A 21363-nucleotide genomic window follows, 5' to 3' on the forward strand; every position below is an offset into this window, starting at 1 on the left:
GCACGGGCCCCCACCCACGTGGAATTGTTATCCCTGCCTCTGTGTCGCACTGTGTCTGTCCTGGCCTCTGTGTGCGTATGTGGGAAGGGGAACCTACCTTTCCGAGTGGAGAAATACACATGACTGTCTGAGGGACCCTCTCTGGAGGAGACACACAGGATTGCAGTGGTTCTGTGTGTGAGAGACGTTGCTGAGATGAAGATGGATCTGTGCGCATCGGTGTGTCAGAGGCATCTGAACCACAGCAACTCCATCTTGAATGGGGCCTTGGTAAAAAAAAAAAAAAAAAAAAAAAATGCTGAGACTTGCTGGGCTGCACTCCCATAGGTTAGGCATTCTAAGTCACAGGAGGAGATTGGAGGTTGGCACAACATACAGGTGGTAAAGACCTTGCTGATAAAACAGGTTTCAGAAAAGAAGGTGGCCCAAACCCATCAAAACCAACATGGCAAAGAGAATGACCTCTGGTCTTCCTCACAGCTGCACTCCCACCAGCGCCATGACAGTTTACAAATGCCATGGCAACGTCAGGAAGTTAGCCTATATGGTCTAAAAAGGGGAGGCACGAATAATCCACCTGTTGTTTAGCACATCATCAAGAAATAACCATTAAAAACAGGCAACCAGCAGCCCTCAGAGCTGCTCTACCTATGGAGCAACCGTTCGTTTATTCCTTTCCTTTCTTAATAAATTTGCTTTCACTTTATGGACTCGCCCCGAATTCTTTCTTGAGTGAGATCCAAGAATCCTCTCTTGGTGTCTGGATTGGGACCCCCCTCCAGTAACACATGCATAGACATGCTTAGGATCAGCATTTTGCAGAAAGCTGTTGAGGAGTGTCTGGAAAGGACATTGGTAGAATTTTGTTTTTCACTATTTATTTATTTATTGAGAGACGGAGTCTGGCTCTGTCGCCCAGGCTGGACTGCAGTGGCGCCATCTCGGCTCACTGCAACCTCCGCTCCCGGGTTCATGCCATTCTCCTGCCTCAGCCTCCCCAGTAGCTGGGACTACAGGCACCCGTCACCATGCCTGGCTAATTTTTTTTTTTGTATTTTTAGTAGAGACGGGGTTTCACCGTGTTAGCCAGGATGGTCTTGAACTCCTGACCTCGTGATCTGCCCTCCTCGGCCTCTCAAAGTGCTGGATTTACAGGCGTGAGCCACCGCGCCCAGCTCACTTTTTATTTTTTTTGAGACAGGGTCTTACTCTGTTGCCCAGGCTGGAAAGCAGCGGTGTGATCTCGGCTCACTGCAGCCCTGACCTCCCGGGCTCAAGTGATCCTTCCACCTCAGCCTCCTGAGTAGTTGGGACTACAGGTGATGCCATCACCCTAGGCTTTTTTTTTTTTTTTTTTTTTGGTATTTTTTGTAGAGATGGGGTTTTGCCATGTTGCTCAGGCCAGTCTTGAACTACTATGCTGCCTCGGCTTCCCAAAGTGTTGGGATTGCAGACGTCAGCCACTGTGCCCGGCCAGGAATATGTATTTAGCAAGTATGGACTGTGGTGGGAACATTTTTGATGTGTACAGTCTATGTGTAGGAAGGGTTGTGGATAACAGCAGAAAGGAAGCTCTCCTGTGCTTATATTTTTTATTGATACATGATAATTGTACATTATCATGTGGGATACATGATAATTGTACATTATCATGTGGGATACATGTGATATTTTGATACACGGATACAATGTGTAATCATCAATGTCCTGTGCTTCTTAGAAGCATTCAAACCTCCAGGCATGGCGGCTGTTGTCTGTAATCCCAGCACTTTGGGAAGCTGAGACGGGAGGATCGCTTGGGTCCTGAACTTTAAGACCAGCCTGGGTAATAGAGGGACCTTGTCTCTACCAAAAAAAAAAAAAAAAAAAAGGGGAAAAAAAAGCATTCCAACCGTCTGGTAGGACGGGCTCTTAAAACATTCAATTCCAGGCCGGCTGCAAATGTCCAGGATGTGTCTTCCCTCCAGAGATTAGCTTTGTTTCCAAGAGCTCATTAGACTAAGAAAAAAAGCATCTTTGACCCTGCTGGCCAGTCTCTGCACCTCAAGGACAAGTGCGCTCGCACGCGTGCACGTCCTCCTGTGGCCAGGCCCTCCACCTGCGCGCGGCTGCTCCCTCTCCCAGCCTCCAGGCCCTCCACCTGCGCGCGGCTGCTCCCTCTCCCAGCCTCGGGACGGGTTCTCAGAGCAGGGTCCAGCGGCAGGGGCCTTCAGGTGCCCCGGGGCCTCTCTTGGTCACAGAGGTCTTACAAGGAGAGAGGAGAGCAAAGAGCGAAACCCATGTCTGTGCGTCTTCCCATGTTCCAGGCGTCCATGGACAAGCCCTGAGACGCACCCTTCTCGGGAGAGACCAGCCAGCCCGCGCCGCCGCCTGCTCACCCCGCGTGGCCGCGACGGGGCGTGTCCCCTTCCCGCCCGGGGGGCACCGTTTCCCAGCCTCACTGCGCCACCGTGTGGCGGCCTCTCACTGTTGCAGCTCCTTCTTCCTCCCCCGCCCTCCCCAAACCAGCACGCTTAGCTTTTCACGGCAATTTTGTGTACATATCCCAGTATACATATATACTCTCTGTCGTCCAGGCTGGAGTGCAATGGCACGATCACGACTCACTGGAGCCTCCACTTCCCTCACTCACGTGATCCTCCTGCTTCAATCTCCGGAGTAGCTGGGACCCCAGGCATGTGCCACTATGCCTAGCTAATTTTTAAATTTTTTGGTACAGATAGTGTCTTGCTGTGTTGCCTGGGTTGGTCTCGAACTCCTGACCTCAAGAGATCCTCTCTCCTCGGCCTCCCAAAGCGCTAGGATTACAGGCGGCATCCCAGTATTTCAAGAACTTGAAGTCTTAAGCAGAGATACCCAGATGGACGTAAGGCCTGAACTGGGCATGTACAGAAAGCAATAAAGGGTTAAGACTGAAAGCCGTAGGTTAGTGTATTTGGGTGGAGATGAGGAAGAAGAAAGAACAGCTGTAAGAATTCCAAATATTTCAAACTGGGCTGGTTAGGAGCCAGGGTGAGAACCTAGTTCAGTCGCTGAGGTGGATTTTGCTGCCCTCTTCAAAAGAGTTTTTAAAAATATAGATTGATTGTGTTTTAGAGACAGGATGTCGCTCTGTCACCCAGGCTGAGTGCAATGTCACAACCATAGCCCACTGCAGCCTGAACTCCTGGGCACATGCAATCTGTCTTCCTCAGCCTCTCAAGTAACTGGGACCACAGGTGTGTGCCACCACTGCCAGCTAATTTTTAAAATTTTTTGTAGGGATGAGGTCTCACTATGTTGCTCTGGCTGGTCTCAAACTTCTGGGCTCAAGCAATCTTCCTGCTTCAGCCTCGAAGTACTGGGATTACAAGTGTGAGCCACCTTGTCTGGCCGTGTACTTATCCAAAAAAAAAAAGAAAAGAAAAATGCAAAAGCCAGAGTAGAACAGCCTGGATTGTTAGCCTGGGGTCTCCTTGCTTTGCATCCAGAGACCCCCTGGGGAGGGGAAGGGTCAGCCACAGGGCTCCTCTAGCAGGGAGGGGCCAAAGCCTCACAAGGGGAAAGTGCCATCTATCTGTCACCGTGCAAGGAGCGCTGCAGTTCGTGTCGGAAGTCCTGCTCTTCTCCTCACTCCGGGGCCTGGCTTTAAATTTCCGAGAAACTGCAGGGCCTGGCTTTAAATTTCAGAGCTGTCCTAAGGCTTTGCCTGTGTTCAAGCTGTGTCTGCCCTGACTGCCTGTTGTGTACCTTGGTGAGAATGGTGTATTCTTCTTCCCCCAGATATCACTGGTTCTTACACTTTGCTGGTAGCATGGCTTTTGCTTAGAATGCCCTTCTCTCTCCCTCTGTGCCTTTAAATCCTAGCCATCCTCAAGGCGAACTCAAATTTCTTCCATGGGGCTTTTGCAAATCTTCGCAGCTAGGAACGTCCCCTCACCCTCTCTGAAACCCTCCCTGGGACTCCACGGATCCTTCATTTAGGAGCATTATCTGGTGCTTTGAGGTATATTCTGGTTTTTTCATACCTAGTAGGTATTTTGGGGTCCATGTGATATTGTGATCCATGTGTATAATGTGTAATGATTAAGTCAGGGCACTTGGGACGGCCATCCCTCAACACGTATCTTTTCTTTCTGTTGGGAGCATAGAGTATTCTAGTCATGTGTCTGTACTGTATGTCCCTCACCAGGCATTAAACTCTACGTGTGGACACTACGTTAGATTCATCATCATGCAGTATGCCTAACACTACGCTTTGGCCTTACTGAGTGATGAGCAGACCTCTCATTGATTGAAAAGGAATTTCCTTATTTTTCATAACTCAACTTAAATATAATTTTTTCCAGGCTGGGCACAGTGGCTCATGCCTGTCATCCCGGCACTTTGGGAAGCTGAGGTGGGCAGATCAGCTGAGGCCAGGAGTTCGAGATCCACCCGGTCAACACAGCAAAACCCCATCTCAACTAAAAATACAAAATTTAGCTGGGCGTGGTGGTGTGTGCCTGTAGTCCCAGCTACTCAGGAGGCTGAGGCGTGAGAATCGCGTGAACCCAGGAGACAGAGGTTGCAGTGAGCCGAGATTGCGCCACTGCACTCCAGCCCAACTCCGTCTCAAAAAATATATGTATTTTTATATAATACATATTTATATATTTTACATCTTTATTTTTATAATATATTTTATATACTTACTTATAATACATTTTTATATTTATTACATACATATACATATATATATAATATCTCCCAGTAAGTCTCCATGAATTCCCCCCACTACCCCAAGGTGGGGGTGACATGCCCTCTCAGTGCTTCTAGAACATGCACTCTTCCTACCACAGTGCCTGTCATACTTATTCCAACGCCTTGTCACTTGCTTTCTCACCCACTGGATGACAAGCGCCTTGCGGAAACAGTATGTCTGTGGGGCCTCCAGAGCCTGTGTTGCACATGGCAGGTTGTAGGAACCCAGTGACTATCTGATGAACAAATAGAGAAATGAATTCATGTGTAGATGCATGGAAGCAGGGAAGGGGAGAGGGGCTAAAGATGACCTTTAAGATTGCCTTAAGCTCTAGGATTTTATGATTATAGAGCTTTGAACTCTTTTTTGGGGGAAAGTAGTCCAAGCTATTTGGAAAACAATACAGTGATCATTGTAGAGTCAGGTGGCAATTTTCCTTCCAACGGACACTGTTTGCTTCCGGAGGGGGCGGGGGTCTGCTCCTCCCATTCTATGGGGAATTGCATGTTCCCTGGGCTGAGCATGGCCCAGCACTTGGCAAGATCTCTGGGGCGTTCATTTTTGTCACCCAGCCCTGGTAGGAGGGTGGATGGGTGGGAGGGGAACTGTTTTGGGAAAGAGTGCTGGGGAGTGTTTGTGTGTGTGATGAGTCAGGGCCCGGAGCTGGGAGCCTTCCTCTCTGCTGGCTCTCTGTGGGGGTAGTTCTCACCAGTCACCGGGAGGGTAGAGGATCACCAACTGTCTTCGGAAAGTTTGGAAAGTTTTCTTAGTCATTACGCCAAGTCAGCTGGAGCTTTATGTAACGGGGACAAGCAGAGGTATGATGGCGTCAGAACGGCTGCCCCTCTTTCGGCAGCAGCTCTCATCCATCCCCTCCTAACTGCCAGGGCAGTGACTGGCCCTACATGTAGGATGTGGCATTTGGGGGCTAAGGGTCCCTGCTGTAGATGTCTGATTCCCGCTGGGAAAGACTTGGGTTGTCTCAGAGAAGCCCTCGGGAAGGGCTCAGTACACTCTCGGGGGTGCTCCACCCTCCTTTTGTTCTTCGACATCACGTGGGGGATGAGAATCAATCCAGGCTCCCCAGCACTCGGGACTCTGGTGCCTGAGCCGGAGTCTCAGAAGCCCCGCTTCCCTGGCTACAGTCCCCGCTCCGGTGCTGCTGGCCGAGGCAGCCCATCTCCACTCTCTTATCTCCTCGCTCTCCAGACACTGGGAGATGCATCATCGGGTTTCCTGTCTCTGACACTGAAGTCAATTTGCCTATCACAATTTGAGTTCTGTCAATGACAGCTCCAGATAAGGCCTGAAATGATATATGTGTGTGGACACGCGTTCGTTCGCGCGTGTAAACGGAAAGAGATACAAAGAGAAGGAAGGATGGGAAAGGAGAGGTTTAGGGTCTGGGAGGAGCAAGGATGATGGTGACTCACCTGGCTGAGGAGACCAGGGCCACTGAGAAGAAACAGCAACGCCCCGAGGTCTGCGGAGAGTTTGGGGCCTTCCACAGGCCTCTTCCAGGCAGCCGAAGGTATCTTAGAGAAGCTGGGGCTTGTCCTCCTTTGTTGCTTGCAGGGAGGAAAGTACCCCAGGTCCAAGAACTGCTGGGGCCGGAAGCTTTGGAAAAGCTGAGAAGGAGCATTGTTTTGGTTGGGAAGCAGAGTGCTAAGGAGTAGCATGGCTGCAGCATCACACCGGATGACTTCCCAGAACAAGAAAGAACAGATGCAGTTGAGAAATTAAGGTAAGAAATGAGGATATATTTCCTGACAGTGAGGAGGGCTGCCTGACCCAGTGGCCCCAAAAGAGAGTTTCAGAATCAGGCCTCTAGTCATCGAGCATAGACTGAACAGCAGGAGAGAGAGCTTCACAAGGAGAGGTTGGCAGGGCAGGACTCACTGGTGGCTCTGGGACCTTCCAGCCCCACGTTACAGCTCTGGTTCTTCCTCCATGTCAGGAAGTTGTGCGGACACCAGAGGCCTCCTGGAGGCCAGAGGGAGAAACCGGAAGGGAGGACCACAAAGGACGCTTGAGATGGAGTGGGACCAGAGCAAGGGGGGCAGGGACGCGAGGATGTTTGGGAGAGAGGCTGGAGAGTTTCATACCGGGGCTGGTTTCAGATCCATCTCCGGATGGGTGGGGACAAAGGTGGTGGGAGAGGTGAAGAAAGCAAGATGAGACATAGCCTCTTCCCCTGCTTGGGGCCTGGGGGCAGGGCGGTGCACAACAGGACCTTCTGGGTGCCATGGAATTGAGAGGCCAAGCTGAGTGGAGGCTGGAGCTGTCCATGAACCCAGTAAGGAAGGAAGGAAGGAGAGAGGGCTGGGAAACGAGGGAGAAACAGCAAAGTTCCCCAGCGCACCACCAGGTGCCAGGCAGGGACAGCATGGAGACGGCTGGAGGCTGCAGCCCTGGGCAAAGGCAGGGTTAAGCTTTGTCTGAAATGAGATCTTTATTTAGGCAGTTGCCTTCTGCCTCTGGGCTTGTGTTAAGACCATGGCAGGCTCTATTCCCATCCTCACAGGCTGAGCCCCACGTCCCTGGAATGTCATGCCCTCCCACAGCTTCTTGCCTATTCCCATAGTGTTGGGACAATTTTTGTTGTTTCCAGTAGATTATGTAGGACTTGAGGAAAGTCTAAAACAAGCCCTAGCCCATGGCACTTAGCGCCTATCTTTGATCTACGTCCACCTTGCCCTCTTCTTGGCTTGGATCTGTTTGTGTGATTGATGACTCAAGCAAGGCCCTCCTTCCTCAGTCTACAGCTGTTCCTGCCTCTTCCTCGTCCCTAGAATCCACAAATCCGGCCATGGTGTCTCAACTGCATTGCTGGGTTTCCTTACTGGTCAGCTTCTAAGAGTAGAGAAGGCACCAGGGCAGAGAAGTTATGCCCGAAGCCATCAGAACCGCACTGCCCAGGCTGAACGCAGGATTCGCACCTGCCAGCGGTGGCCCTGAGCAAGTCACAGAACGCTAGGGAAGGCTGGGAAGAGCGTTTACCTTGGAGAGGAGCTGTGAGGACTGGAAGCCAGCATGCATGGAACGTCATCTTTGCTCTGTGGCTTTCCATGTGGGAAGCTCTCAGACTGTGTGCTCTCACGTATGTAATCATACTTGCCCTAAACACAGACAGCGCATTCCAGCGATGCTAGCCGCCTCCCTCCTGTACCAAGAACAGCCCATGCTCAGCCCCAGTTTTATGCACATAAACGTCCTCCCACCTCCGGCACAGCTACTCACACTCCCCCACCTTGAGGCCGCACTAAAGTGCCGCCTCCTTCCCAAAGCCTTCCCTGATCATCCCAGCCCACACAGATCTCTTCCTGCTTTGCCTCATTGTGCTCCAGCCAGTGCCTTGAAATGTAACATTTCCATCACAGAATTCTCCCATTTGGGAGCTGGAGGGGTCCTTAGAAATGGCCCCAGTGAGTTGCTCTTAACCAGAAGGGTTAACAAGCGGAAGGTACATCCCTGTGACATCCTGGTGGCACCTACCGTTCGCCTCACTGGTTGGCCACCACAGTCCTGCCAGGCTTGCTGCTGCCTCAGAGTCCTCCTCAGCACAGTGCTCCAGGCGTCAGTCCCCACCGATCAGATGCGCCACCCACAATCCAGGCAATGAGAAGTTGTCTAGAACTTGGTGTGGCTGGAGCTTTTGGAGGTACAGGCACCTGCTTCAGGCCCAAGGCCTGGGGATAGAACTCTGGTCTTACCTCTGTCCAGGGCTCCTCAGACTACGCCAGGGGCCTCTTGAAGACTTTTCTACTGTTCTCTGTCTGTGAGTCTTGCCTTCCCAACCGGAGAATTCGAGCTGTGATATTTGTGGGGATGTCCCCTGCAGTGCTGAGCACGAGACGGGACACGTCGCATGCTCACCGGCTCATGTACTGACTGCTTGGAGCTTCCCCCAGCTCCTCTAACTTGTGTTCAGAGCTCAGTCAAAAGGGCAGCGGAAGTTGGGGTGGCATGGAGGCTCAGTCTCTCTGCTGGTAGATAAGTCTGCCAGGACTTCCCTGGTACCTCCTCTCTGCCCACAGCAGCCACAGATACTCTGAACATGCTGAAAGATGAGACGGGGTCTGGATATCAGGAGCCCAGAAAGATCATCTTTGTCCTGCAGCTCAGTGGCTTGGCCTCAAGAGGCCATCTTGCAGGCCTCACTGGTTTTCCTTCAGAGGGAGCTGCAAGGGAAAGGAGGGAGAGATGGTGCCGTTGGATGCCTGCCTCTCCTGGGCACTAATGGGCAGGGTGGGGGTCTCTTGAAGGGTGGTCCCCCTTGAGTGGGAGCAGGTGGACTGGAGGGGCATGGCTCACGTAAAGGTTGGTGGAGGAGCTTCCCCCAACCTGGGGCCCTGGAGGACACAGTTCCCCAATGGAGTCTTCTCCCCCTATGCTATTGAAAGGCGGCATTACCATCTGCTCAGGCCCACAGGCTGGAAACTTTAGGGTCCCCCAGTGGCCCCAGGCCTGTCCCTTCCTTCCTCTAGACCTCAGCAGGTTCTCCTGGCTCTCTTCTTGCCAAGACCCTGGCATGTGCAGCCTCATGGTCTTGCTGCAGACCCAGCCCTCCTTCCCCCCAGTCTCACCTGCAGGTCTGCAGTGCCCCTGGCTGAGCTTTCTAGACATGTCACAACATTGCCAGATTTTTCTTTCTGAAACTTAGATTTTATGACGTCATTCCCTGCTTGAAAATCATGGTCACTGCACTGTCTTCAGGAGAAGGTGAAACTCCCCAGCCCAGGCCTTCTCAGCCTCTGTGCTCTCTGCATTCTGGGTGGGCTCTGCTCTGCTGTGGGGGCTGCCCTGTGCATGGTGGGTGCTTAGCAGCACCCTGGCCCTACCCACCAGGGACCGGGAGCAGCCTCCCTCCCACTCCTGCAAGTTGTGACAACCAAATATGTCTCCAGCCACTGCCAAATGACCTCTGAGGGGTAAAATTGGTTGAGAATCACTGTGGTAGCCTATAAAATAGGATAATAATAACTAATGACAATGCTTACTTACTCAGCTTTGTGCTAACAGCTTTCCATGAGGTCTCTCATTTGATCTTCAGAACATCTCTATGGGGAAGGCCCTATTAGTATCTCCATCTCACAGACGCTCAGAAGGCAGAAGGAGTCCAGATCTTTCAAGATGCAAAGACATTTTCCTGCCGTGTGGGGTAAGAAGAGAGGTAGATAATTCAAAATCACTTGTCCTTCAGGCAAGAGCCACAGAGCCGGAGGCCAGTCAGGCAGGCTTGAGCTCCCGTCGTCTGCTGGCAAGATCTGAGTTCTCCCCACGATCCCCTGTCCCGCTTCCCAATACCGCACTTTCCTGCAGGCCAGTTCCCTACCTGAGAAGTTCCTCTTTGACCTGGGGAGATCTGTTCATTATTCAGGGCCCAGGCAAAAGCCCCCTGTCCTGTTCTCTGCGAAGGCCCCCAGGCCCCAGGAGGAAGAGAGAATTATCCCTCCTGTGTGGCTCATGCCCACACACAGCCTAGTCCAGTCCTGCAATGGCTAATTGTGCAGGCATCTTCTTCTGTGCCAGCCTATCTTGGGGCAGGGGTCTGGGGGTGGGGACTCTGGCTGGTCCTCCTTCATAATGACGACATGGAGTGCCTTGCACAGAGCACTAGACCCCCAAAATGTGTGTGGAGTGGAATGCAGTGGGGCAGTAGGCAGGTAGTGGCTCCCTCCAGGAGCTCATGCTGAGCCCACTGGACACCAGGAGCCACAGGGCCTCCCGGCAGGTGAGGGAGACTGAGGGTCCCTCCTCTGGGCTGATGCAGACCCTCAGCAGAGGACATGGCTTAAGGAGCAACACATGGCTATGTTTTGGCCACCTTGGCTGGGGTCTCTGAGCCGTGCATAAACTGCAGACTCGGGGGATGATGAGGCTCAGAGCTTGCTTTGGTGTCTGGAGTAATGAAGGCTCGTGTTCTCTCTCACGCAGGCTTCTAAGAGTATGTGCGTGCAGGCACGTGCCACTGTGGGTGAGTGCACAGCATGTGTGCTGTGCGGAAAGAGAGGCTGTGGGTGCCTTTCCCAGGCGTGCAGCATCACTGAGGCGCTGGTCATTGGCAGCATTTGTGCATTTCTGTTCTGCGACACTGGGTTGCACACACGGTCCTGTCTACACAGAGTCAGGAACCCACCAGCACTCTAGAGCCTTGAGGAGTGCAGTCTGCTCCCTGCCCCACATTGGACCTAGGCAGACGGCAATCCGAGCTCGCTCTCCCTTCTTCCTTTTTCCAGGCTAGAGGAACGGAGCTTACACAGCATTTGACCCCTGCCGGGCCTCTCTAAGCAGTTGCCAGACCCCACATAGCTAGATGACCACTGGACTGGGGAGGGGGGTCTCGCCCAATGGTGGTGGGCAGGTGGGATGGGCTGAATGAGTCCCAGGAGAAGCCAAGTGCAGAAGCTGGCACTTCTTGCTTCCTATTGACAATCAGCAGAGAAAGGCCTTCCCAAGAAGAAGTCACAATTTTTGGATGAGTGGCTGAGCAGAGAAGAAACAAGGCACAGGGGCTGGGGCCATTCCCCAAGATAGGCCCGGACTGTGCCTGTGGCCTTGTGCTCATGGGAGTGTGCCCACCTGGGTCGTGTGAGGCAGGGGCTGGGGTGGGGAGGCAGTTATACTTGTGAAGTATGCATAGTGGGTAGCTGTACACCAGCCCACGTGAAGAGAGTGTAGGCCGGAGTTTCCAGGGACGTTTCTGGCCTCAGTCCTGCTTGCATGTATGCATGGTATGCGTGTGTACATGCCAGAAAAAGAGCATGTGTACCCTGTCTGTGTCAGTGTGTCCCTTCTGTACACACATACACTCCCTGTGCCTTCACCTCTGCACTTTCAGGCATACCCACCTCTGGGCCCAGGCTTTAAATTAGCAGACACACACGGCATTCATGGTCTCCAGACTCCTCTACATTTGAAAAGAGACAAGGGGAAAAAAAGGGCCAAGAGACAAGATGAGCTAAAAATAGCCGAATATAAGCTCTTCAGATCAGAAAGCTCCCTATTTTAGTGAGTCACCAGTTTTCCAGACTGAACATGCCCGCATGCACGCACACACACATGCAAACACAAACACCGACATCCCGCCAAGTCACGCCTGCATTGCCGAAGACGCACCCCGTGCTCTGTGCTCACAAGGTAAAACCCTCCAAACGTGGTGATTCTCTGGTCTCTGCTGACTGCTCTCTTGTTGAACTTGGAAGGCACAAACTATTCCCCAGCCCTCTGCAAACACATATGCACTTTCATCTCCTCCTTCTCAGCCCCTTCTGATTTGTCTGTACTTCCTAATCCCAACCCCACTCTGCTTTGTAATGGTTGGCAGCAGAGGATGGTCTTTCTGTCCTACTAAGGGTTACGCTATGTTTTTCAGGGGGCCCTGACGCTGGAGAGGTCAGGCAGCTCTCTGCACAGCATCTCCGGAGCTGGCCCTTGTGTTCAGGGAAAGGAGACAGCTCCGGACGCCATGCAAAATTTATGAATGTGTTTTGTTAATTGCATTAGTGGCTCTGTGGGAGGATGGCGTGTGCTTTGGCCCTAAACAAGGTGAGCTCAAAAGCGGCAGTGGGAGAGGAGACAGGAGCTAGGCTGTGTGTATAGGCACCTGCCATCCTGGGCTGTATGGGCCTCCCTGCCCTCTGTTCCCCACGCTCTTGCTGAAGCTGGGGCTCTGTCCCTGCCCCTCTGAGCTCCTGAGCTCTTGTCTCCATTGCTGCTCAGACTGGCCTTCCCCTCCTTGGCTCCTTGAGTTGAGAGAGAGGCCAGTCTGGCAGTCGTCTTCGATAACTCTGTTTCTCTTTTTCTTTCTCTCTTCCTCTTTCTCCCTCCTTCCTACCTTTTCTCTTTCTCTTTCCCTTTAAATCCTTCCCTCCATCTTCACCCACCTTCACCTCTGTCTTTGTGAAATCTAAATCTGCTTTACTCTAAGCGTTTCAATAACTCAGGCTCCACAGGCCCTCAGGTGCCCCCGGCCCTGCTCCTATACTCCCGTGGTTTCCCGACAGACCTGCCTGCTGTGGCTGCACACCGCTGGCCTCTGGGGCTCCTGCTCCCTGGGAGTCAGCCGGGCATCATGTTCTTGCACCTTTTCAGGAGATGACAAAGTGTGGGCATGCAAAGGGTGAATGTGGCAGCTAGAGAGGGTTCACCTACAATTCGAAGCCAATCCGAGGGACGGGCTCAAGGAGCCCTGGGTCTAGGCCACGTGGTGTGTCCAAGGTTCTGATGAGCTCTTCGAGAAGGTGGGCCCTAGGCCACGATGCCCATCTCACTCGGGGCTGCCCTCCTGCATGGCAACCCTGGCATCTTACTTCCTCTTCCTCAGCCCCTTTGTGCCCTGTCTGGGCTGAGCCTCGGCCATGGATATGGCTGGGGGCATGGGCTCTTCACCCAGGCTCACCAGGTAGAATCCGCTCATATCCTCTGGCTGTGGGAGTTCATGCCTCTGGGCCTTCATCTCTTCAACTGTCAAAGGGAATAATAATACTTACGTCATGGGGTCCTTTGACATCTGCAGAGCTTGAAACAGTGTCTGATAAGCACTTCATAAATGTTAGATATTGGTACGTGACCCAAGTCAGCCTGACCAACCTTTCTGTGCCCCCTTTTCCCCTCAGAAACACAGGGATGAGAAACTCTATTTCCTTCCTAAGGGAGTTTCTGGGGTGAAAGAGATCAGAGCTGAAGGCAGTCCCAAGCCCTACCTTCCCTGCCCCTGTCTCACCTAGTCTTTGCCCATGGGGGCACTTGTCTCTGGCCCCACCTTCTGTCTCCCAAACCCTCCACCCCCGCCTGTGAGTCCTCTTCGGAGCCCTGGCCCAGCCTGAGCTGGACATGGGTGGAGAGGAGACTATTTTTAGCCCCAGACAGAAGCAGCAGCTGCACAACTGCCTCTCCGAGCTTGCCTGTCCACGGGAGGTTCAGCTAACGGGGATGAGGCCGGTGGGGGAGGGCAGGAAGGCTGGCCTAGCCAGGGGCCCTGAGAACCCCAGCTTCCTCTCGTCCCTCGCAGGAAAGGAGCCTTTTCTGTCCCAGGACGAGTTGCCCTCCCCACCTGCCTCCGGCATCTTAATCCCCAGTGATTTAGCAGCTGAGCTGTGGAGGCTGTAAAGTGGGGCAGGAGGGGAGGATCAAAGGGAATCCACAGAGAGGGGAGGAACCGGAGCCCAGCCCAAGGCTAGTCTGCCTGGTCCTTGCCACACTGGGAACTTCTCTTCTCGTCCCTGAGAACTCAGGCTCCCTAGCTGCAGGCTCTCAGACAGTGAATTTTTAGTCCTGTTCTGTTTTCAGGCATTCACGTCACAAGGCAAGCTGAGCACATCCACCTGTGCTTTCTGGGAGCTCTGCGTGTGCATAGAAAGCAGTGGGCTTCCCAAAGGTGCCGGGCAGTCGTGGGGTTCAACACAAACTGCGTTTGATTGGGACTTGGGGTTTGGCTGGACTGCCTTGATTTCCCCAGGGCGATCCGTCTTTAACATGAGACAAAAAAGGTCCTGAATGTCAACACTGAATTACAAAGTCATTCTTGCAATTCTTACATCAGGGTTCCCCTAACGATGGCTATTCTCATGACTGCTGGAGACCAGGCAGGAGTGGGCATGGAAAGAGAAGGGCTGTGCAGACTAACAAATTAATCACATGTGTGTTTGCACCTGAGATTGCGTCCAGGCACTGATCCAGGATCTAAGGATACTTTAGTGAAGAAAGAAACTAGAGCCCTCCTGGAGGAACTTGCACTCTAGAGCATAGAAGCTCTTTCATGTTGCAAAATATATGCTCTTAAATCTAGGAAACAATCTAATGCTTTCATGTCTCTGAATGCTACTAAGGTGTCCAGCAGCTCATTCCTAAAATCTGATTTCTCCCCAGCCTAGCTTCTTGTTGCTTTAAGGAAGTGATTCTCAATCTCTTCCATGCTGTACATCTCTTTGTAAATCAATTAAAGCTGTGAACCCTTTGCAGAAAAATGTTCAGAACACAGCAACATTCACAAACCTGCCTGCCATTTGAGGGACTATGAGCTCCAGGAGACTCACACAGGGACCGTGGCTTTAGAACTCCTGTCTTAAGTGTGGGAGGCAGCTGCCGCCTGCACTGCTCCGTCACCGCATTTCCCAGCAAGAGCTATGCAGCTGAATTTCAATCACAGGGCTGCACCAGTGTGGATTAGAAGGAGCTGGCCACTCGAAAATTTGAACTTAAAAAAAAAAAAGTTTAAATTCTACCAAACTGTAGACAAACCTATTTGCAAAACCCCTAACAAGTTATCATCTCCGTGTGGTCCCAGAGGAGCTCTGACCTTGGCCAAGTCCCTTCCTTGCTTTGGATCTCAGCTTTCTGGTTTGTGAAACGAGGGGGCGGAGGGAGCAGCGCTGAGGCCCCTTCCAGCTCTGCAGTGCCTCGAATTCTAAGTTGCTGGTGCGTCTTTGACTGAGGGGAAACGGGGAGAAAGCGCCCCCTGAGGTGCTGGCCTTTCCTGGGAAGAGCTCCCCGCTGCCTGCTGCGCGTCCCGCGCCTCCGCCCGGCCCCAGCCGACCGCTCTCCCCCTGGCGGTGCAGGATGCCGGCCTGGCTCCGGGATTAAGCAGAGGCTGCTCCGGCGCTGGCGGGTTACCGCTTTATAAATCTCGGTTCCACGGGGGAGGGCGCAGCACGGCCCGGCACCCAGACGCGGAGGAGAAGTGGGGCTTTTCTGTGCGAGCGTGTGGGCGTGCCAGGCACATGTCTGGGAAGGGGTGCTGGGGCCACCCTGCTCGGAGGAGACCCGCCCCTGCAGCGCCCCTACCCCCCCTCCCCCGGCTCTCTGGTTGGGAGGGTGGAGAGGAGCAGAGAGGGCAGCCCGTCTGCAGCGAGGCGGGGCTGGGGGGTTGGGGGCCTGGGGGGTGGGGGGCGCGGGGAGAATGGGGTTAAGGCCAGTGTCGCTCTCGAGGGGCAGCCCTGGTGTCGTCTCCACCCCCTCCCACGCGGAAGCCTTCCAGCCGAGCTGTGGCATCAGCGCGAAGGGGTGGGCCCCGGACTGGGTTTTCGGCTTGGCGGTGGGGTGGGGGTGGGGGTGCGGGGCTAGAGACTGCAGGCTCCGAGGGATCAGAGCTGTTGACTCCAAGTCCCTCCTTTGAAATCCACGCCATCTTTTCCTTCCTCTTTCCCGGGGCCGCCTCAGCACCTCCAGGCCAGAATTTAAATGTTATTAGCGGCAATTGATCTGCTGGGGACTGAGGTTTCGGGTCTTCTGCGGAACTGGGAGGAGCGTGGATGGAGAAGGCGGTGCTGCACCGTGGCACAGGCTTGGCCGGGGCTGCCTGGCTCTGAGCAGGCTCTTGGGATGGCCCTGTAAGAACCCCACTGCAAGAAGGGCGCAGAAGCACCTGAGCTGGCGTCTCAGCAGGGACCCCCCCCAGGAAATGCCCTTCTACAGTTAGTGCTCAAGCCTCTTTACACACTTAGCCATCGCTACACACAGTCCACGCTACCCACACCCACAAGCTTATGCTCACGTGCACAAATTTTGGGTTTTTTTTTGAGACAGAGTTTCGCTCTTGTCGCCGAGGCTGGAGTGCAATGGCGCCGTCTCAGCTCACTGCAACCTCCGCCTCCTGGGTTCAAGAGATTCTCCTCTCTCAGCCTCTCGAGTAGCTGGGATTACAGGAGCACGCCACCACACCTGGTTAATTTTTGTATTCTTAGTAGAGATGGAGTTTCACCATGTTGGCCAGGCTGGTCTCGAACTCCTGACCTCAAGTGACTCACCCACCTTGGCTTCCCAAAGTGCTGGGATTATAGGCATGAGCCACTGAGCTCGGTGTCACCTGCAGATTCTTGAATCTGTGTGTATAATGCTTCTCTTACAGTCATCTGGCAAACATGTACAGACCCTGCTCACATTTCCACATAACCATCCTGGTCTTCCTTTTCTTTCTTTCTTTTTTTTTTTTTTTTTGAGACGGAGCTCCGCCTCCTGGGTTTACGCCCATTCTCCAGTGCCGTGGGCGGGATCTCAGCTCACTGCAAGCTCTGCCTCCTGGGTTTAGGCCATTCTCCTGCCTCAGCCTCCCGAGTAGCTGGGACTACAGGCGCCCCCCACCTCACCCGGCTAGTTTTTTGTATTTTTTTAGTAGAGACGGGGTTTCACCGTGTTAGCCAGGATGGTCTCAATCTCTTGACCTCGTGATCCGCCCGTCTCGGCCTCCCAAAGTACTGGGATTACAGGCTTGAGCCACCGCGCCCGGCCCTGCTCTTCCTTTTCTATCCTTTGAGTCCGCGCATTTGCCATCCATACACGTTACCGGATACAGTTAGCTGACACATAATGATACACCTTTTCCTAGCACATCCATGTAAACACACACAATGGATCTACATAGGTACAGGCCTAAAAACAGAATACACATCCTATATGACATGTACACATGTGCACACAGAAACAACAGCCTTCACACGGTCTGCATGTGCGGGCCATGCCCCGGTCCTAGGCACATAGGCCAGGCGACAGTCCACTTCATCACACAATTGCCTGCTCTCTTTTCCTCACTCTTCCTCAAGCAGCTGTCCGTGGGGGAGAATCTCTGCCCCAGCCACTACCGTGTCTCTTCATTCTGAGTCGAGCATGGGAAACCGTGTGATGTAGGGAAGGATGGTGATACCAGGCCTCTGGGAGTCTGGGCTGTCAGCTTAGCTGGCTTCATAACACACTATTTTGCTCATTTATTTTTGTATACCTTCACATGCCTTGTGAAGCCTTCCAGAAATAGATGTTCAAATCCTACCTCAGTTTCCTCATCCATGAAATGGATTAAAATACTATCTGCTTTATCTCCATTATGGCGATGTTATGGGAATACAATTCAACATCTAAGAAAGCAGCCTGCAAAGTGTAATATGCATGATGCTGTAGGCTATCAGGGTGTGTCAAGAGCTGGCAAAGTCGGGGCAGCATTTTCCTGCTGTGAATCAGGCCTGTGCTGGTCAGTCTTGCTGAGACCCTAGACCAGGGCTTTATGATTCGCTGCAGGAATCTCACCCTCTCCTTTCCTCCGCCAGTGTTACCCTCATCCTCACTTTTGTCTGTCCCAGACATGTGGCTACAGAGCCAACGGCTTGGGGAGGGCTAAGAGGGCCTTAGCACTGAGCGGAGCATCTGCCCTGGGCACGTGGGCACACAGAGACTTGGTTCCCAGGCTTTTCTGAGCGCTTGCACCTGGGAAAGCTCCTCTCTGCTCCTGGGCACTGGGCCTGTGCCAAGCAGCTGAGTCCAAACAAGAGGCCCTGTGGTGTGGTGAGTTCCACAGACCGGCTGGGGCTGGTTCCTGCACGTGTTTTACCCTGGGCAGGCACAGGGCTGTCAGAGGAAACCCCCAATAGCACCTACACATCTATGATGGCAGAGGAGGACCACATTTTTGCCTAGTCCGGAGACCTCAATGCTCCACGCCATGGTGGCTGGTACGTGTGAGGGTAGCCCCGGAGGAGGGGAGGCAGGAAGCTGGGGCCAATGCCAGCATCGGAGGGAGGCCAGCAGTTGGCACAGGGCTGGCTTATGTCCAGCAGGAGCATGTGAGAGGTGAAGGCGCCATTCTGCAGGAGGGCTGGCTGGCCTTGGGGCTTAGAACAGGCTCCAGTTCAGCGCAGAGCCTTTATTCCTTTAGCTTAGCATGAACAAACCCAGGGTGGTGCTTACCTCCCTCAGTTTTACTCCTCTCTGGAGTGGCATTCAGAGAAGAAATTCCACTGGGACGCCTGGTACTTGGTACTGCAGATGAACATTTCTGGACATGCTAGGTGAGGGGAGAGGCTGAGGCTGGGGTCCCAGGACCCTGGGTTCCTGTAAAACCTCAGGGCTCCTTGAAGTGAATGTGGGAACAAGCGTGGATGGGTGGAAGAGGGCCTATCCCCTGCCAGGCCCTGCTCTCTGCAGAGGTGACTCTGAGTGACCCCCTCCCTCCTCCAGCTCTGCAGCAGCTCCCGGTTTCCAGCAGGGCTGGCCAGAAAGCCGTGGCCAAGAGGGAGCTGGGAAGACAGGGCCCAGAAGTCAGACCAGTCGGGGGTGGAGCCTGCAAACTCTGCAGAGCTCTAGTCTGGCTCCACCCCTTCCCTGCCTGAAGCTCAGAAGGATGACATCACCCAGACTGAGGGCTCCAGCCTCGATGGGCTTCATTAGCAGGGAAAGCCGGCACCTGCGGGGCTCAAGGACTTCCCGGGTTTGCGGGAGGCAGTCCTCTGCTCCCCTTCTGAGTCTGGTTCAGCTTGAGGGGTCTCTGCTCTGAGACTTGGAGACAGCACCTGGCTATTCAGGCTTCCAAGTCTAGGGCGATGTTTCTTCTACCAGAGACCAATCTCTCGGGCACCAGCATAAGCACTCTTCCTTCCACCCTGCCAAATGCTGCTTTCCTTGCCAGCACTAGCTGCAGCTCCATTTTTCTGAGGCTTCGTGGAGAAGGATTAGATCACTGATTCTAACCAGGCAGAGTCAGCCCACAGCAAACCTAATGTCCCCCTCCCTGTGGGCTCATGTACCCTCCCCACCCCCCAAACCCTACTGGGTGCTTGTGTTGCCTGCTTGCAAAGCATATGCTTGGCTGCTTGCTTGGTGTCTGCTGTTTATCCGTCTCTTCCTACTGAACTTCTGTTTCTTCTTGGCCCATCTGGCTCTTGTGGTGCCTGTCTTTTGCTCGGATTGCGCCTGCAATCGACGCTGTACTCCCCACCCGCTTCCCCTCTACCCTCTTCCCTCTCAGGGCTTGCCTCTTGTCCACTTTGGGGCCACCGGCAGGCACCCCTGACCTTGGGTGTGGGACCAGCGAGGACTATCCCAGGCACAGTGGGGAGCCTGATGTCGGGGTGTCCCTGTAGTGTTCTGGGGATGTCCTTTGTGGAGGGGCTTGAGGGGGTGTGGAGGGCAGTGTGGGAGTTGCCTTTGGACGGGGGCGAAGGCTAGGTCCAGGTGGGAACCTCCCTCTCCCCGGCCCTCTGAGCTTCTTGGGGTGGGGACACTGCTCACCCCAGACTGTTGCAGAGTGATGGGAAAATGGCCTGTGGGTAGCAGCTGGAGAGAATGAGGTCAAGGAAGCCCCAAGGCTCCTCTGACCCAAAACCCAGGGTCCACTCAGATCCTTTCCGCTCAGAGGAGGCTGTGGCAGTCTGGGGGCATGGGTGGTGGCGGCAAGGGGCTGCCGATGTTGACATCCAGGCAATGGGGAGGAGAGGGGTCTGGGCACGGCAGCTGTGCCAGCAGCGCTGCCGGGGATTTGTCCCCACCCCACCTTGTCCTAGCCTCTTGGTGCCCACCCAGCCCAGACATTTCCCCCCCTCGCCCTCCCACAGCGTGCACACCCCTGCACCTGCTCCCACTCGAGGAAGAGCGAAGCACACTGCAGAGGTTCACACTCACCCTCCAACGCAGCCTGCTTCCGGGCGTGATGTGGCAGCTCATGGCTTCCCTGGGATTCACGAGGCCCTGGGATGCAGACGGAGCAGGTGGGTGGAGCCTGGAGGAGGATGGAGGAGAAGAAGTGGAGCCCCCGTGGGGCAGGGTCGCCATTCGTCTGCCTCTCTGGACCAGGGTTGCTCCTCCAGGCTAAGGCTGGCTGCCCAGGAGGCTGTGCTGGGCCTGGAGTCAACAAGGATGCACGTGCTGGGGGCCATCAGCTGCTGCTCCCATATAAGCATCTGCTCCCACCAAACCCACAGGGCTTGGCTGCCAGGCCTTGCTGTGTGCCCACTCCGTGGCTCTGTTCTTTGTCTCTGTTGTTCCATCTGCCTGCTCCACCGGCTGCCTGGCTCAGCTCCTCTCGGCCTCTTTATTTCTCTCGGAATCTTCTTCCTGCTCCTCATGTCGCCTCATCCTTCTCCCTGTCTCTGTCCCTGGCACATTCATGCCCTGGTATCCGAGACCTTCTTTCCTCCTCTGCCCTTATCAGTCATGCCTCTGTGTGCTTCTCTGCGTTCGCCCCATGTTCATTCTCCTGCTCTCTCTCTTGCTTCCTCTCATGCATATTCAGTAGCTCCTTGAAAACCCACCTAGCTTATTCTGCGTGTTAAATGCCTAGATCTGCTTCAGGCGTGAGACTTTTTAGCCTCTAGCTCTAGGACGCCACCTCAAATCACAGTCTGTACTAATTGTGTAGAGGATGTTGGGGAGCCCACCTACCTTCCACCCAAGCGTGGCTCACTCTGCATGGTCTCCTCTTCTGACTTGAGACAAGGCAGCCCCGAGGTGCGTCAGGCCCACAGCACGAGCCGTGGCGCATAGAGGACGAGGACGAGGACGAGGATGAGGACGTCTCCCCTTAAAGACCCCAGGGCTTCAGTCCTGGAAATAAACTTGGATCCAAAGTGTCTTCATCCTTACGGTCCTTTTACATCCGCTCTATTATCCCCTTACCACTCCGTGGAAGGGTATCAATGAAACAGCTGTGGTGTTCAGACTAGCAGGCACTCCACCAGTGCTGCCCAGCGTTTGAGGAACAGAGCTGGCATCAGAAACTTGGCTTCTGAATTTTCAACCCTTGTCTGTGGCAGGTGAATGGACAGAAAGAGTCTGGAAAAACGCAGAAAGTGGCAACTGAGGGACAAGAGGACTGAGAAGCAGAGCAGAGCAGAGCCTGGGCTCAGCCCCCAGGGGAGGGTACAGAGATGAGGGAGATG

At 53.9% G+C, this 21363-nt stretch overlaps 1 long non-coding RNA gene across 8 annotated transcripts; it reads right to left on the reverse strand.

Annotated features, from left to right (window-relative positions):
- Nucleotides 1–107: 107 nt before the first annotated feature.
- On the reverse strand, nt 108–21278 carry LOC108582098. 8 transcript variants are annotated; one of them, XR_004177279.1, is made up of 8 exons: nt 20108–21278; nt 13125–13189; nt 11575–12809; nt 9728–9872; nt 8219–8904; nt 6157–7886; nt 5433–5516; nt 4651–4958 (listed from the first exon to the last, which is right to left on the reverse strand). It is a non-coding gene; the product is annotated as an uncharacterized LOC108582098 (long non-coding RNA). The 8 variants fall into 8 exon arrangements; XR_004177278.1 differs by having other exon boundaries at nt 6157–6351; nt 7724–7886; nt 11575–13189; nt 20108–21277; XR_004177277.1 differs by having other exon boundaries at nt 11575–11950; nt 12732–13189; nt 20108–21275.
- Between the last annotated feature and the right edge of the window lie 85 nt (nt 21279–21363).

Source organism: Papio anubis, chromosome 12, assembly GCF_008728515.1.
Source record: "Papio anubis isolate 15944 chromosome 12, Panubis1.0, whole genome shotgun sequence".
NCBI lineage: Eukaryota > Metazoa > Chordata > Mammalia > Primates > Cercopithecidae > Papio > Papio anubis.